This window comes from Phyllobates terribilis, unplaced genomic scaffold, assembly GCF_046119375.1.
Source record: "Phyllobates terribilis strain yellow unplaced genomic scaffold, ASM4611937v1 Scaffold_7__3_contigs__length_470593459, whole genome shotgun sequence".
In the NCBI taxonomy this organism is placed as follows: Eukaryota; Metazoa; Chordata; class Amphibia; order Anura; family Dendrobatidae; genus Phyllobates; species Phyllobates terribilis.
In genome coordinates this window covers 130,659,320-130,676,562 of record NW_027362767.1, presented here as the reverse complement: position 1 = coordinate 130,676,562, position 17,243 = coordinate 130,659,320, and the positions used below count along the sequence as shown (strand labels likewise).

The 17,243-nt window shown below is 43.4% G+C and overlaps 1 protein-coding gene across 12 annotated transcripts in view; it reads right to left on the bottom strand.

Moving 5' to 3' along the window:
* Positions 1-8,863, bottom strand: part of TMEM121 (transmembrane protein 121) — a 160,695-nt gene extending 151,832 nt beyond the window's left edge. For all 12 annotated transcript variants that reach the window (XM_073637583.1, XM_073637589.1, XM_073637588.1 and 9 more), the window contains exon 1: positions 8,313-8,863. The gene's annotated coding sequence lies outside the window, so the exon portion shown is untranslated. The remainder of the gene's footprint in view (positions 1-8,312) is intronic.
* Positions 8,864-17,243: the final 8,380 nt, after the last annotated feature.

The window sequence follows — 17,243 nt, the reverse complement described above, 5'->3', positions numbered from 1 at the left end:
TGTCAGTATACACTAAACCTTACACACACCCAGCAATCCTGGCATGCAGCTAGTAGCATCTGTCAACCATCCTCCAACCCAAAAATAACTAATACTATAATATAATATAATAATATGTGACATGGTGTCTGAAACTACCCCAATATTTTCACTTAAAAAGGACCTGTGACCTACAGCTTTTTATATATAAATATAGAAATGTTAAATATATTATATACAGTACAGACCAAAAGTTTGGACACTCGTTCTCATTTAAAGATTTTTCTATATTTTCATGACCATGAAAATTGTACATTCACACTGAAGGCATCAAAACTATGAATTAACACATGTGGAATTATATACTTAACAAAAAGTGTGAAACAACTGAAAATATGTCTTATATTCTAGGTTCTTCAAAGTAGCCACCTTTTGCTTTGATGACTGCTTTGCACACTCTTGGCATTCTCTTGATGAGCTTCAAGAGGTAGTCACCTGAAATGGTCTTCCAACAATCTTGAAGGAGTTCCCAGAGATGCTTAGCACTTGTTGGCCCTTTTGCCTTCACTCTGCGGTCCAGCTCACCCCAAGCCATCTCGATTGGGTTCATGTCTGGTGACTGTGGAGGCCAGGTCATCTGGCGTAGACCCCATCACTCTCCTTCTTGGTAAAATAGCCCTTACACAGCCTGGAGGTGTGTTTGGGGTCATTGTCCTCTTGAAAAATAAATGATGGTCCAACTAAACGCAAACCGGATGTAATAGCATGCCGCTGCAAGATGCTGTGGTAGCCATGCTGGTTCAGTATGCCTTCAATTTTGAATAAATCACCAACAGTGTCACCAGCAAAGCACCCCCACACCATCACACCTCCTCCATGCTTCATGGTGGAAACAAGGCATGTAGAGTCCATCCCTTCACCTTTTCTGCGTCGCACAAAGACACGTGGTTGGAACCAAAGATCTCAAATTTGGACTCATCAGACCAAAGCACAGATTTCCACTGGTCTAATATCCATTCCTTGTGTTCTTTAGCCCAAACAAGTCTCTTCTGCTTGTTGCCTGTCCTTAGCAATAGTTTCCTAGCAGCTATTTTACCATGAAGGCCTGCTGCACAAAGTCTCCTCTTAACAGTTGTTGTAGAGATGTGTCTGCTGCTAGAACTCTGTGTGGCATTGACCTGGTCTCTAATCTTAGCTGCTGTTAACCTGCGATTTCTGAGGCTGGTGACTCGGATAAACTTATCCTCAGAAGCAGAGGTGACTCTTGGTCTTCCTTTCCTGGGGCGGTCCTCATTTGAGCCAGTTTCTTTGTAGCGCTTGATGGTTTTTGCAACTGCACTTGGGGACACTTTCAAAGTTTGTCCAATTTTTCGGACTGACTGACCTTCATTTCTTAAAGTAATGATGGCTACTCGTTTTTCTTTACTTCGCTGCTTTTTTCTTGCCATAATACAAATTCTAACAGTCTATTCAGTAGGACTATCAGCTGTGTATCCACCAGACTTCTGCACAACACAACTGATGGTCCCAACCCCATTTATAAGGCAAGAAATCCCACTTATTAAACCTGACAGGGCACACCTGTGAAGTGAAAACCATTTCCGGTGACTACCTCTTGAAGCTCATCAAGAGAATGCCAAGAGTGTGCAAAGCAGTCATCAAAGCAAAAGGTGGCTACTTTGAAGAACTTAGAATATAAGACATATTTTCAGTTGTTTCACACTATTTTGTTACGTATATAATTCCACATGTGTTAATTCATAGTTTTGATGCCTTCAGTGTGAATGTACAATTTTCATAGTCATGAAAATACAGAAAAATCTTTAAATGAGAAGGTGTGTCCAAACTTTTGGTCTGTACTGTATAAATATGTACTTTTTTACCTGGTGTTCTCCTGAATGCGGCGAGGTTTTTCTTTTGTTCCTACGCCTCTCCATTCCTGAGATATGGCCCCATCTTCCCAGTATGTAAGTCTAGTTGTTTTTGCCAGGTGGGTGTGGTCCTTCTCTCTGGGTACCACGCCCAGTTGGCTAACAACACTATATTTATATACAGAGAAGAGAGAGCGATATCTCAGGAACGGAATGGCGCAGGATGATAAGAAAAGCAACGCTGGATTCGGGAGAACAGCATCGGGTCCTCCTTTAACACCATCCTCTGCACTCTGTAGAATGGATTAAACCAATTTAAATGTTTGAGTGTTGATAAATTATTGTAACGTAAACACAGGTGTATATAGAGGAGAAATAAGGGAAGATATGGAGGGAAAAACATGGGGGGACAGTTATTAATAAGGGAAGACATGGAGGGAAAGACATGGGGGGACAGTTATTAATAAGGGAAGACATGGACGGAAAGACATGGGGGGACAGTTATTAATAAGGGAAGACATGGAGGGAAAGACATGGGGGGACAGTTATTAATAAGGGAAGACATGGAGGGAAAGACATGGGGGGACAGTTATTAATAAGGGAAGACATGGAGGGAAAGACATGGGGGGACAGTTATTAAGGGAAGATATGGTGGGAAAGACATGGGGGGACAGTTATTAATAAGGGAAGACATGGGGGGGACAGTTATTAATAAGGGAAGACATGGAGGGAAAGACATGGGGGGAAAGTTATTAATAAGGGAAGACATGGAGGGAAAGACATGGGGGGACAGTTATTAATAAGGGAAGACATGGAGGGAAAGACATGGGGGGACAGTTATTAATAAGGGAAGACATGGACGGAAAGACATGGGGGGACAGTTATTAATAAGGGAAGACATGGACGGAAAGATATGGGGGGACAGTTATTAATAAGGGAAGACATGGAGGGAAAGACATGGGGGGACAGTTATTAATAAGGGAAGACATGGAGGGAAAGACATGGGGGGACAGTTATTAATAAGGGAAGACATGGAGGGAAAGACATGGGGGGACAGTTAATAAGGAAAGACATGGAGGGAAAGACATGGGGGGACAGTTATTAATAAGGGAAGACATGGAGGGAAAGACATGGGGGGACAGTTATTAATAAGGGAAGACATGGAGGGAAAGACATGGGGGACAGCTATTAATAAGGGAAGACATGGAGGGAAAGACATGGGGGGACAGTTATTAATAAGGGAAGACATGGAGGGAAAGATATGGGGGGGCAGTTAATAAGGGAAGACATGGAGGGAAAGACATGGGGGGACAGTTATTAATAAGGAAAGACATGGAGGGAAAGGCATGGGGGGACAGTTATTAATAAGGGAAGACATGGAGGGAAAGACATGGGGGGACAGTTATTAATAAGGGAAGACATGGAGGGAAAGACATGGGGACAGTTATTAATAAGGAAAGACATGGAGGGAAAGACATGGGGGGACAGTTATTAATAAGGGAAGACATGGAGGGAAAGACATGGGGGTACAGTTATTAATAAGGGAAGACATGGAGGGAAAGACATGGGGGACAGTTATTAATAAGGGAAGACATGGACGGAAAGACATGGGGGGAAGTTATTAATAAGGGAAGACATGGAGGGAAAGATATGGGGGGGACAGTTATTAATAAGGGAAGACATGGAGGGAAAGACATGGGGGGACAGTTATTAATAAGGGAAGACATGGAGGGAAAGACATGGGGGGACAGTTATTAATAAGGGAAGACATGGAGGGAAAGATATGGGGGGACAGTTAATAAGGGAAGACATGGACGGAAAGATATGGGGGGACAGTTATTAATAAGGGAAGACATGGTGGGAAAGATATGGGGGGACAGTTATTAATAAGGGAAGACATGGTGGGACAGTTATTAAAAGAGGTAAAAACTCCAGGTGGTTATATCAGTAGCACTGACATAACCTCAATGTTTTAAACCTTGCTTATATAGAGCCAACGTATTCTGTAGCACTTTACATACATTGTCATCATTTTGGGCGCACAATCTATCAGTATATGTCTTTGGAGTGTAACAAGAAACAGGATTAACCAGAGAAAACTCACAAAAACAAAGGAGGAACTCAAACACGCTATGCAGATGTTGTAGTCGGCTTGCCTTAAAGGAATTTTCCACTTTTTTTTTTTTTTAAATAAAAATGGACCTCAAACGTTTCCTGGAATTGTAAAATAACAAAACCAGACAGTATTCACCATATGCCGGGTCCAACGCCAGTTCTCCACCGTTGCTCCGATCTCATTGTTTTGGCTTTAGAGTTGACGTCACACCAACTCATTAATCACATCACCACTGCAGCCAATCACTGAACTGAGTTGTTCAGCCGATGTAGATGGCAAGAGCTGCTGAGCTCTTGCCGTCTGCAGCGTCGGAGACAGGTGCAGCGTCGGAGAGCCAGCGCTGGACCCAAGGAAAGGGAGTAGGGGATGAGAACTTTCTGATTTTATGTTACAGAAAATGTTTTCTATACCTCCCAATCTACCACCATACACTCATTTCTGTTGTCAATTGGGAGAGGAAAGTAAGGCAGCGCCGGATATAGGTATAAGCCATATTGAGATATGTCTAATCCTTCCATCCTCTCACTTCTGCTACTGGGTGAGAGTCAGGACAACAACATACCATGGGCAGTCCCAATCTATCACAGGGCAGGTTTAATGGAGAGGCAAACAGGACAACTGCACAGGGCTGACAGTTTATGGGGCACTCTCTAGGATGGGAACCCAAGGAACACATTAAAACCATCCAGTAATATTTAGGAGTGTATGGTTGAGTTATTTGAGAATAAAGTTGCGGTGTTATGACTTAAGTATTATGACCAACATTGCATTGTTATGTGGTGACTGTAAGAGATTATTACTTTCATTCTGAATTATAATTAGCTAATAAATGGTGGTATTTTGTTGATAAATATACTGCAGCATGGCACTAAATAGCAGTATTATGTAGACTAATATGATCAGAAATGTAAAATATTTTCAACAAACGGGGCTTTCTTAGCTTGTTCTTCAGTTTTTTCTAAAAATGCCCCTGGTGATTCCTTGGCAATCCAATCCCTCATGAAGGCATTCCACTGGTAAATAACCTTTAAAGCATCATATTGGGGTAAGTAAAGCCTGTACTTTAAAGTGTGTGCCGATAGTGTTTCTTTGTACACCATCAGCTTTATCCTTTTTCCAATATTTTTTATTGTTTTAAACTATATAAACAAATATAATAACATGGGTACAGGATGGGGGGGGACGGAAGTGAAGGGGAGAAGGTGCAGCTAAATCAGCTTTATCCTAAAAATATTAACTTTTAACTACTTATTCTTGTTTTATTTTTTGAGTTGACATTTAGGACAAATAAAAAAAATATTCATTAAACCAATTATTTTAAGAGTTTTAGAAATAATGATCATAACTTTAAGGGGTTGTCCACTACTCGAACATCTTTGGGATCCCTATGTTTCCCCTTCAGTAAAATAATAACACTTATATTCACCTCCGGTGTCGGCGCTGTTCAAGCGATGTCGGCGCTGTTCCAGCACAGGCTCTTCTGGGGCTGGCGTCACATTATTATGTCATGTCATCACCGCAGTCAATCACTGTTGGCTTCACTCTGCTCTCCCATGGATGTAATTAACAACTAGAGGAACTATAAGAGCTGAGGCTGCTCTCTCACTTGCTCTGGATGTCTTGATTTGTCCCAAGGAGTGGAGAGTGAAGACAGTGCTGATTGGCATCAGGGATTGCGTAACATAATGTCAAGCGATCTCTGGGTGAGTCAGTGCCAACACAGCTGAAATAGTGCCAAATATAAGTGTTATTATTTTACTGGGAGGTGTAAAATAAGGGAGGAGATTCAAAATAGGTTGTCTGAGTATTGGACAATCCCTTTAAGGATACCCTGCAATGTAATAAACAAAAATATATATATTAATGAAGTCCTGCTGACGTTTTGAGGGCCAGACTATGGTTCTGCGCATACACCGCCCCAGGGAACGACTGCACCTGCACGAGATCTATGGCGGGGGAGGTGGGTCACTCACACAAGTGACCTGTCATTCACAGACCAGAAGAGGACAGTGGGTGGGGAAAAAGGGAGAGAAGCCCCAGGGCTGCACTTGGGGCTCATTTACATAAAATTTGTAAAAGCGATTACATGGGAATGGAAAACAGGATTGAGAAAACAAAAGGTACGAAATTAATCTGCGTTACAGCGACCTAACGCAGATTATATCAGTTGGGAATACAAAAACCTGCCTGCAGGTTCCCTTTAATGACATGATTGACAGACAAATCAAGGAAATAAATTTGATGCCAGGCACCATTAATTCCAAAAAAATGAGACTGTCCCATTTTCTGGCCTAAAATGGACCAGTAACTAAACAATTTAAGTAACCAAAAGATTGGGCACACTCCAAAAAATGTGCAGAACTGCAATGAAGGAGTTAAAAAAAATATTTGCAGGTCCGAAACCTGGACCATTTTTTGGGGGGAGTGGATGGTGTGGTTGTCTCAATTTCTAGAACCCCTAAATATTTTGAAATATTTGGGTTTGTGAAAGTCCAAGCACGTGCTTCAGAAGCCCAGCTCTAATTTATGGAAGTGATTTTCAGCTGCAGAAACCCTAAATAAATATTTTATCTCATTTATTCCTCTTCGTTGTAAGGAAAAGTTACTTAGTTCACTTTACACTGGTAGTCAACTTTTGGAAATTTGATTTTAGGCCATGTTTAGCGAATGTGGAAAGGCTTGTTATAGGGTGGGATATTCCACTAATAGGTGGCACTAGAGAGTCTACTTTCTTCTTCCTGCGTACTACTTTCCCAGGGAGCACTGTCTGGGCTTTAGGTTGCCCTATACCAGCCAGGGGTCTCAATATAGAGAAACAGTATTCCCCAGACCAGTTGTTTTAAACAGCCAGCAATCATCTCATCACTAGTGACCCTACTTACAGACAATCCCTTTAAGAAGCTCCTTCTTGGCTGAAACCAAGGGTCTTGCAAGCAATGGACGGCTTTGACGCTTGTTGACTTAAGTGGGTATCATGCCATGCTTTCTTTCCTCTTTATCTTCAAAGCAGCCTCAATCCACCCACACACTACAAACAGCTGCTGTAAGTAAGGGGGCACCAAACAGGAAAACCCCCTGCTGTGATCAGCTGGTGGCAGGGCCATTCACAATCTGCTTGTCTAAAATTGCATGAAAATTGTACTGGAGAAAGCAGAAGATAAGTTATGGGGCTTGTTACAAATTTTTGCAAATATACCTCAACTGTTATATGTCTTAGAAACCTAAAAAGCTGGATGTCTAGAATATAAGGGGGCCATGTTGTACGGTAATGTGTCTTCATGAATATACCCCCACCCCCCCCAAAAAAAAAAAAAAAAATGATTCTGATGGATGTGATGGAGAGTCAAAGTTATGGAAATGTGTGATAAGAAGTCAAAGGGCTTGGATGCATTAGTGAGCGCACCCTCACCAGCAGCAGGGCCTGGAAAGTACTTTGTAACATCTGCACAGACATATGAGTCTCATCTATACAAATTGATATGTTGGAGAAATAGAAGCATTTTGCCTCTTTTTGTATAAGAAGGTGCAGATGTTTAAAAAAAAAAAAGCCAAACACTGGCCTCTCCGAACGGATGAGTTGCAGAATTTTTTTTTTAAAGAAAATTTGATAGATGTGGTATTAGTCAGGTGAGATTGTGGCAAATCATTTTATCACTTATAAGGCCTTGTGGGAATATGTGACTGATGCAAATGATGTAATTTTTCCCCTCTATAAAAACCAGGGCAAAGTCGGAGACATAAAACACTCTCCAACCTTCACCTGAATTTTTTTTTCAGTCTCACTCCAAATTCAGTGTTAAAACCCTTAATTTTATGATATCCGTAATCATCACATCTCCGGTGGTCATGCACTGTTAGCTGTAAATAATTGGCAGCTTGTGCTAATCAGATGGGTCTACATATCTATATTCAATAGGATCTGGGGGATATATATATACATATACATACACTAAGCCTCTTATGTAATTCTTGGATGTCTGATATTAAACAGGTCACCTCTACAGGCTTTATAGGAGGAAAAAAGCCACATAAAAACTAAAATGCTCACAAAAACGGAGGCCAATTCTGGCTCCAGTCAACTTGCATGAATCCTCGATAAAAGAAAAAAACCTGTCTGACCCTGTGGCATATATATATATATAGATAGATATCACAGGGTCGGACTGGTTTTTATTTTTTCCCCAAAAATAAATATATATACAAATGGTCTAGAAAATTGTATTGAAGTCTCTATTTTGAATTTGATTTATAAATATTTATAATAAATTGCATCTATCAAATATCCAAATGTTAAATATTCATAGAGATATATATATATATACACATTTGTTATTTTGGAGCCTTACCTTTAGCAATCAGTCAATCACTCCTTCTTGCATCTAAGACATTTGCAACAGCTGGGTATCAATATTAAATCCAATCATCAGGTTTGCAGTGATCTCCAGCAAGACCATTATGCCTGTGCAATCCAGCAGCATCCTTGATGGCCCTGATGGTCTTTGGCAATGCCCTGTAAATCGCCCACCGTTTTGCTCTTGTCTTTAAAAGCTTTTGCTTGCTCCTGTGTCCCCCTCCAGTAGGCTGCACTCAGTGGATGGAGCCAGCAGCACAGCACTGCATTCAAGCAGTCATTTGTAGGATGAATGCCAGTAACAGTGGAGATACTGTTGTGTAGGGGGGAGGGGGATGAAGGCAAGGAGCACTGAAGCCTCTCTCCTTCTCCTACAGACTTGTACCAAGCAGAAATACAGAGGAGTGTTCCCACCCATTACATGTCAATGTCTCCTGCACACTGCTGCATCTGCACAGCTTCAGCATCCAGTGCTATGCACACTGATCAGGACGCTATTTTTTGGGGGGGATTATTCGGGAAGGCGGGTCCTAGACATGGGTACGGGATGTATCTGGATAAATCAAGAAATTCTAAGAAGAAAAAAAAGGAAGCACCGCTTTCAGAGTTATTGCATAAATAATCATCCCTTATTATACTGGAAATAGCCAAACTCCTCCTTTATGACTAAGTATAAAGGAGGAGCACGGTGGCTCAGTGGTTAGCACTGTAGTTTTGCAGCGCTGGAGTCTTGGGTTTATTTCCCCCCCAAGAACAACATCTGCAAGGAGTTTGTATGTTCTCCCCATGTTTGTGTGGGTTTCTTCCGGGTTATCCGGTTTTCTTCCACACTCCAAAGGCATACTGATAGGGAATCTAGATTGTGAGCCCAATGGGGACAGAGATGGTAAGGTCTGTAAAGCCCTGTGCACTTATTGGCTCTATATAAGCAAGTAAAGCAGAGAAAATAGAAAAAAATTCCCTGCACCTGCCGCAATGTACTCTGCCAGTCAAGCTGCAAATCCGCTAGTCAACCGTAAAGAAGAAAACTTCTATAGGAAGTAACTAAATATTCCACAATTTGTGAAAAGGCTCAGAAATTAGATTCTTTAAAAATTAAATTAAAAAGGATAACAATTATTATTAAATAAAAAAATAATGCCATCAATGATCCCATTCTGACAATAGCCTGTGTTCCCCACTGGTCTCTACATACCTGGTCATATCTTGACCACCATAATAGACAGAAATGCGAGTTCAGCCAATCACTGAGTGAGGCGGGTCATCACCATGGCCAGTGATTGGCTGTGTAATCCTACATTTAAATGTCTTCTTTGATTTTTCAATATATGCGACATCTATTTTTTCCATTCACGTCTTATGCTATTATCATGATCATCATCGGGCAATTGTCTCCTTCTAGTCTATTTTCTACATACAGTATATGGTTCTTTTATATTTACCTTATGCGAGTCCAAATTTGTATACCAGTGATATAAAAACCAACGTTTTACTTCTATTTATTTAATATGTTCATAGGTTATCTGATCACACTCTTGTTTCTTACAGGCGTTATCAGTTTCCTACCATAGTTCTTTGTACAGCATCTTCGTTACAAGTGAGCACCGCCTTGATGTAGGCGTACTCTATCGATGCCCAATAGTGTCCTGGTTCTTAGCCAAGACTATTGCCTAATTTGTATGCATGTGCCAATTTTCCAAAGTGCAAGCGCTAATCCTCATAACATTTGCCAGGTAGTTTCTTGGATTCATGGCAATGTCTTTATCTAGAACTGGGAACGCAGCTTGCAACTTTACTGAGATAGTGATTTATATATTCAGTCCGATTATTGTCGTGTTCTTTTTATGAAAGTTTAATGTACTGTGCAAAAGTTTTAGATAGGTGTGGAAAAAAAAATGCTGCAAAGTAAGAATGCTTTCATAAATAGAAGTGTTAATTTTTTTTTTTAACTGATAAAAATAAACTGAGAACTCTAAATCAAAATCAATATTTGGTGTGACCGCCCTTTACCTTCATCAATTCTTCTATGTACACTCGCGCACTGTTTTTGAAGGAACTTAAGAGTTTCAAACATCTTGGAGAACTAAACAACAGATCTGTGGATGGAGGATGGTGGATGAAAACCTCTTCTAGCTACACTTCTTTGCACAGTAGCTGGGTCCCACTGGCTGCTTCCAGTTCTGAGCTGATGACACTGCTGGACATCTTCCAATTTTGAAGGAAAGTAGACATGATGTGTTATTTCTCTGCTGCACTAAGTTTCCTTGCCCAACTACTGCGTCTACAGTTCTCAATGTTACAATTTCTTGGTGTTCTTTTTTACAAAAGAGCTTGAACAGCAAATATTGAAACCTCAGTCTGCTTTAAAATCTTTGCCTGGGACAGACCACGCTGATGCAGTATAACTAACCCACTTTACATAAAAATACAGTGGGTACGGAAAGTATTCAGACCCATTTAAATTTTTCACTCTGTTTCATTGCAGCGATTTGGTAAAATCTAAAAAGTTGATTTTTTTCTCATTAAAGTACACTCTGCACCCCATCTTGACTGAAAAAAACAGAAATGTAGACATTTTTGCAAATTTATTAAAAAAGAAAAACCGGAATTAGTCTTACCGGTAATGATGTTTCCAGGAGTCCACATGACAGCACCATAGGAGGAGTAATCCCATATCCTGTGTAGGGACAGGAAGCACAAGAGGTTAAAAGCCCTCTCACCCCCAATCTCCTCAGTGATTTTCCAAGAACCACATTGGCTGGGTACAACAACATTTTATTTTAGACTGCTTAGACATATGTTAAGGCCCCGTCACACTTAGCGACGCTACAGCGATCCCGACAACGATACGACCTGTCAGGGATCGTTGCTGCGTCGCTATGTGGTCGCTGGTGAGATGTCAAACTGTCAGATCTTCCCAACGACGCAGCAGCGAGCCGTAACGATCTGTATAATGATGGACGCCTATGTGTTTCTGTGTCTGAGTCGTCAACAAGGTCTTTGGTAAGGTGTCAAACACACCGATGCATGCTACCCAGCGGGGCCTCAACGATCAAAGAAATGTCCAGACCATTCCGACACGACCAGCGATCTCACAGCAGGGGCCTGGTCGCTGCTAAGTGTCAAACGTAGCGAGATCGCTACTGAGGTCGCTGTTGCGTCACAAAACTTGTGACTCAGCAGCGATCTCGCTAGCGATCTCGCTTAGTGTGACGGGGCTTTAGAGGCACATACAGTAGCAATATAGGGAGGGAAATAAGGGTGCTGTCATGTGGACTCCTGGAAACATCATTACTGGTAAGACTAATTCCGGTTTTCCAGTACGTCCCCATAACAGCACCATAGGAGTATACCCAAGAACTCATAGCTTAGGGTGGGATAACTGCCTGTAGTACCTTCCTACCAAACGCAGATCTCCACTGTGAGAGAACATCTAGCTTCTAGTGTTTGCAGAAGGTAGTATTGTCCTGACCATGTGGCTTCGGTACATATTTGTTCAATGGTAGCCCCCTGCTCTAGTTGCCCATGAGGTGGAAATTGCTCTGGTGGAATGGGCTTTGATAATTTCAGGGGGAGGCTGTCCTTCTGAAAGATATGCTAGATTAATCATGGATGTGACCCATCTAGCTAAGGGTGGTTTTGAAGCCTTCCTGCCTCTATTTTTTCCCCCAAACTGTATAAAAAGATTAGAGTCTAATCTCCAGTTCCGAGTGGCTTCCAAATAGGCCAACACTACTCTGCAGACATCGAGATGGTGGAACTCTTCCTCCCTCTGATTCCTAGGGTTTTCGCAGAGTGATGGAAGAACCACTTCTTGGTTTAAGGTCATCGATGACACCACCTTCAGGGAGAAACTTGGATCCAGCTTCAGAATGATGCAATCATCCCAAATCTGCATACAAGGCTCGACAACAGATAGAGCCTGGATTTCACCCAACCGTTTAGCCGTGGTGATTGCCACCAAGAAGACGGTTTTCAGAGTCAAGTTCTTTATTCCCAATTTATTAACTGGGCCGAAGGCAGATTTGCAAAGGACTCTCAGGACAAGATTCAGATCCCACGGAGGGGAAAAAATTCTCTGGGTAGGCCTAAGTCTCTGGATTGCCTTGAAAAACCTGATTATCCAGGGATGTGAGGACAATGATGTGTCTAAGAAAGCACCTAGTGCCGCAATCTGCACCTTCAAGGTACTTGGTCTAAGACCTGCGTCAAATCCCGCCTGCAAGAAATCAGGGATCGCAGGGATGTCTGGCTGAGAGGTGTCTACCGTCCTGTGGAACTGACAAAAGGTCCTCTATACTTGTTTATGTATGGCCTGGGTTACAGGTTTTCTACTAGCCTGCATAGTCTGGATCACTCTGTCTGATAAGCCCTTGTTCTTCAGGATCTCCCCTTCAGAAGCCAGGCTGAGAGCTGGAGTTGTTGAAGATTCTGATGCAACAGTGGACCTTGCGTCAGAAGATCTTCCTGAAATGGTAAAATGATTGGGTCTTCCAACGCTAGATGACGTAGAAGGGAGAACCAACTTCTCCTTGGCCAGAACGGGACAATTGCTATGACTGTCGCCCGATGTTCCTGAATTTTCCGCAGCATTCTCGGAATTAGAGGAGCAGGTGGGAAGGTATATGTTAGGCCCTCTCCCCAATATTGTGAGAGTGCGTCCACTGCCAGAGGATGATCTCCTGGGTTGAGAGAGAAGTAAGATGTTGTCTTAGCATTTGTTCTGGACGCGAAAAGGTCTAGTTGTGGCTGACCCCATCTGCGAGTTAATTGCTGGAACACCTCTTCCTTCAGTTCCCATTCTGAAGCCTTCATCTGACGCCTGCTGAGGTAATATGCCTCCTGATTGTCGGATCCCCGAAGGTGAACTGCTGAAGTGGAGCTCACTATCTTCTCTCTACCTAAGAATATCCTGTTGGCCAGGGACTTGAGAAGTGAATGTCTTGGTCCGCCCTGATGTCTGATGAAAGAGACTGCCGTGATTTTGTCTGACAAAATTTTTACATGTCTGTCCTTTAAGACCGCCCGGCTTCTCTGTAAGGCTTCACAGATTGCATGTAGTTCCCGAAAATTCGATGATCTGGTCTGAATCTCTGTGGACCATGTTCCTTGGAGATAAGAATCTCCCACTCGAGCTCCCCATCCTGAGAGACTTGAGTCTGTGGTCACTAAAAGACAAGGTTCCAGAATCCACTGCACTCCCTTCTGTAGATTCTTCTGGTCGAGCCACCAGTGTAGAGAGTCCTGGGCGTCTCTGGACAAAGACATCTTCCTGTCTAGGTAATTCTGATGTCCGTCTGTCACTTCCAGGATGCATTTCTGTAGAGGCCTGGAATGGAACTGGCTCCATCTGACGCAGGTGATGCATGACGTCATGATTACCAAAATACTCATTGCCTTCCGGATGGAAGGTTTCTTCTCTCTTGCAAAAGAATGAATCCTTTGTGGTATTGAGAGCATCTTGTCTTCCAGGAGACAAGACATTTGTATTCGGGAGTCGAGATGGACTCCCAGGAAGATGTGTGATGTACTTGGGACAAGATTGGATTTTTCATTGTTCACAATCAAACCCAGGCTGGTTAATGTCCGTAGGACAAATTCCAGATGTTGCGTCATACCTAGAGGAGATCCTGCTACCAACAGGAAGCCGTCCAAGTACGGAATGATGGTAATATCCCTGAGTTGGATATAGGCTACCACCTCTGCCATGATCTTTGTAAAGATTCTGGGAGCAGATGACAGGCCAAAGGGAAGACATCGGAACTGGTAGTGTAGAATCGGACTGCCTGATTGTAGTGCAAACCTCAGATATTGCTAACTTGAGGGATGTATTAGCAGGTGGTAGTATGCATCCCTGAGGTCCAGGGAGCACATTACTGCATCCATGTCTATTAGAGGGATGGCTGATCTTACTGATTCCATGCGGAATTTCTTGTAGCGGACCCACCGGTTTAGGGGTTTCAGGTTGATAATCGTACGGAACTCCCCTGACTGTTTCTTTATTGAAAACAGAGAGGAGTAATGGCCCTGATGTTGTTCGTGTTCTGGAACTGGTGCAATAACCCTCTGATGTAGCAGCTTCTCTATGTCTGCCTGCAGACGGGAAAGAGAGGTAGGGGAACCTCTCGTCAGGCGGAATTTTTGAGGGGGATTTTGAGAAAATTCTATCCTGTAACCCTGCGCTATAGTGGTTAGTATCCAGGGATTTTGAGTTACCTGATGCCAACTGTTTCTGAAGAACTTTAATCACCCCCCCCCCACTCTGACATAGTCATTGTCGTTTTGGACGGGAACTAGAACTGGGCTGGTATTTTCTATCTTTGTTCCCCTTATTATAACTCCAGCTTGTGGACCCCCCTTTTTTCTGCGTGTTATATTTATGGGAGGGGAACGGTTTACGAAAGGGCTGCTCCTTCTTTTTCTCCTCAGGGAAACCCTTCATTTTATCGGACGCTTTTTCTAGAATGTCATCTAGTACAGGTCCGAATATTCTGAGCCCCGAAAATGGAATGGAGCACAGTTTGTTCTTAGAAGCAGTATCTCCAAACCATGTTTTTAATCAAACAGCTCTACGGGCTGAGTTGGAAAGCACATTATTTCTGGCCGCAAATCTGACCGATTCCGCTGAAGCGTCAGCCATGAAATTTGTTGCCATTTTTAATAGGGGCAATGATTGAAGGAGAGATTCCCTCGGGGTGCCATCTCGTAGGTGACTCTCTAGTTCTTCTAGCCAGACTCTCATGGATCTGGCAATAGATTTGGCAGCGACATTAGATTTAATAATTGCCACTGAAGCTTCCCAGGCTTTTTTTTAAAAGTCCATCCGCCTTCCTATCCATAGGATCTTTAAGTCCTGACGAGTCTTCAAAGGGGATAGAGGTTTTCTTGACCACCTTAGCCACCTGGACGTCAATTTTAGGAATAGTGTCCCACACATTGGTGTCCTCTGGGTCAAAAGATAGTCGGGCGCGGAAGTCTCGTAGTATAGAGAGTCTCTTCTCCGCATCCTCCCATTCCTCTAGTATCATGTCCTTCACATGGGCATTAACAGGAAAAAACATCGATCTCTGGGTTCTAAGATCACCAAACATCTCATCCTGAATGTTACTGCTCTTCTCCGTTTCCTCTACCTGCATCGTGGTTCGGACTGCTCGTAGAAGAATATCCATACCATCTGAGTGGAACATGTATCTTTTCCGTTCCCCGCCCTGAGGTAAACTAATGGTCTCATTGTCAGAGTCGCCAGATGGGTCGATTTCACCCACAGAAGATGGTGCTATATCTTCTCTGGGTCTTTTGGGTCCCTGGACATCCTGGACTCCTGAACCTGGGGGCTGCGGAGACTAAATAGAAGCCTGAACCTCTACTTTGATTATATTACGCATCTCGCTTAATAAAGCCCCGTGCTCCTCCTTTAGCATGGAGGCTCTACATTCAGCACATAGAAGTTTTGTATATGAGTCGGGAAGTCTGATGTTACAATCCAGGCATCGTTTGGATTTTACTGTGGCCTATTTCCCCGTATCCTTCTTTTTCTCAGAAGGAGGTGGTAATTGCCCAGAGACATCCTATGAAAAATATGGAGGGCCTGGTAAGCGTAAGCTCCATTAGCCATATAAAAAAGCGTAATGGTACACTTACATGACTGTGGGGCGGTCCAGGGAGGGTATCAGGGTGAAACATATCTGCCATTTTGCTGTCAGGGGTGCCCAACCTGTAAGCCTGCCTTTGATGCTCCCCAGCCCCCCCTCTTATACCTTACCTGGTTGTCCAGTCATTTTGTCCTGCTCCCTGGCGTCTGGTCTAACTGCGGTTTGAATTTCCCGCGCGACCGCCACTGGAAGTCGTCATCTCCTGACTTCCGGTTTCGACACCGGGCGGTCCTGAAGCCGGGAGAAGCCAGACCCGCCCAGAGCAGGACGCCGAGAGCCCCGGCGATGGGGAAGCGGCACCCGGAGGCTCCAGCACACCGGAGGGCTGAGGGACTCCCAACAGGGAGTGTCGGCCCAGGACCCGCTTGACGGTGGGAAGGAGAGAGCCGCGGCCCCCCCGATCCCCCGGGGTCCCCTGAGGTATCTCTATCTTCACACCAGTGCTCCTGCACCAGCACTCCTCCTGTACTCACTGTCCTGTGTAGGGACAGGAAAAACACTGAGGAGGTTGGGGGGTGGGATGGCTTTTAACCTCTTGTGCTTCCTGTCCCTACACAGGATATGGGATCACTCCTCCTATGGTGCTGTCATGGGGACATACTGGAAAACTGAAATATCACATGGTCATAAGTATTCAGACCCTTTACTCAGTATTCAGTAGAAGCACCCTTTTGAGCTAGTACAGCCATGAGTCTTTTTGGGAATGATGCAACAAATTTTTCACACCTGGATTTGGGGATCCTCTGCCATTCTTCCTTGCAGATCCTCTCCAGTTCTGTCAGGCTGGATGGAGAACGTGGGGAACAGCCATTTTCAGGTCTCTCCAGAGATGCTCAATTGGGTTTAGGTCAGGGCTCTGGCTGGGCCAGTCAAGAATGGTCACAGAGTTGTTCTGAAGCCACTCCTTTGTTATTTTAGCTGTGTGCTTAGGGTCATTGTCTTGTTGGAAGGTGAACCTTTGGCCAATTCTGAGGTCCAGAGCACTCTGGAAGAGGTTTTCATCCAGGATATCTCTGTACTTGCCCGCTTTCATATTTCCTTCAATTGCAACCAGTCGTCCTGTCCCTGCAGCTGAAAAACACCCCCATAGCATGATGCTGCCACCACCATGTTTCACTGTTGGGATTGTATTGGGCAGGTGATGAGCAGTGCCTGGTTTTCTCCACACATACCGCTTCGAATTATCACCAAAAAGTTCTATCTTTGACTCATTAGACCAGAGAATCTTATTTCTCATAGTCTGCGAGTCCTTCATGTGTTTTTGAGCAAACTCT